We start from the raw sequence: 1,562 nt of genomic DNA, 5'->3' as shown, positions 1-1,562 counted from the left end.
CGTCGGGCGTGGCATGCCATCATCGCCTTTGGGCAGCACACACGGTCGAGCGACGTCGGGCGTGGCATGCCATCATCGCCTTTGGGCAGCACACACGGTCGAGCGACGTCGGGCGTGGCATGCCATCATCGCCTTTGGGCAGCACACACGGTCGAACGACGTCGGGCGTGGCATGCCATCTTCGCCTTTTTGCAGCACACACGGTCGAGCGACGTCGGGCGTGGCATGCCATCATCGCCTTTGGGCAGCACACACGGTCGAGCGACGTCGGGCGTGGCATGCCATCATCGCCTTTGGGCAGCACACACGGTCGAACGACGTCGGGCGTGGCATGCCATCTTCGCCTTTTTGCAGCACACACGGTCGAGCGACGTCGGGCGTGGCATGCCATCATCGCCTTTGGGCAGCACACGCGGTCGAACGACGTCGGGCGTGGCATGCCATCATCGCCTTTGGGCAGCACACACGGTCGAACGACGTCGGGCGTGGCATGCCATCATCGCCTTTGGGCAGCACACACGGTCGAGCGACGTCGGGCGTGGCATGCCATCATCGCCTTTGGGCAGCACACCGGTCGAACGACGTCGGGCGTGGCATGCATGCCATCATCGCCTTTGGGCAGCACACACGGTCGAACGGCGTCGGGCGTGGCATGCCATCTTCGCCTTTTTGCAGCACACACGGTCGAACGACGTCGGGCGTGGCATGCCATCTTCGCCCTTTGACAGCATAGACGGTCGGCCGTCGTCGGGCGTGGCATGCCATCATAGCCCTTGGACAGCACAAACGGTCGGCCGTCGTCGGACGTGCCTGCACACAACGGTCGGCCGTGGCCTGCCCGCATCGGTCGTGGCTTGCGCAACATTCATCGAGTTCCAAACAAAACATGCGGATGTTCATGGCGTACATAAATCAAAGGATTTTGAAACAACCTCCATGCATAACAAACATATTCATCTACTTTCCATTATCTATTCTCAAACGTTTCCGCCTAACGTGGCTCTTTCGCATCATTTTCGTTACTTTAACGGTTCGTACGATATGAAACATCTTTTGTTTGTGCAAATATGCATCTTATCATTAATTTGACATGTTGAGAAGTGTTTTCGAGCATTTCCATATTTTTTCCGACTTTTAATCATTATTTTATAATTTATTTTTACGCTTTTTAATTTTTACGTCTCTTTTAAAAATTAAAATTTATTAAATTTTATATTTTAACGGTTCACATATTTATTTGTGAATTTCGGAGTTGATTTCATATTTTTTCGATATTTTCCCTATTTTTTATTAATTTATTACTAATTTTCGGAATTTTCGAAAAAAATAAAAATTAAAAAAAATTGTTGAAAAATATTTTTTTATACATATTAAAGTCAATTATGAAGGCTGATGTGTGTTTGTACCTTAGACCGCGCATATTTGGGTTGTACATTTTCATTATGATTCTCTGGAAAATCCATGTCTACTCCTGTCACATGGGCAAAACTTTTTTAAGCATATATAAGGGGGGTAGAGGTGTTGGAGGCAGACTGAGGCGCAGGCAGGCAGACGGCATAGGC

This window comes from Solanum lycopersicum, chromosome 11, assembly GCF_036512215.1.
Source record: "Solanum lycopersicum chromosome 11, SLM_r2.1".
NCBI lineage: Eukaryota > Viridiplantae > Streptophyta > Magnoliopsida > Solanales > Solanaceae > Solanum > Solanum lycopersicum.
The sequence above is the reverse complement of the archived record's forward strand: the minus strand, read 5'-3'. Positions refer to the sequence as shown.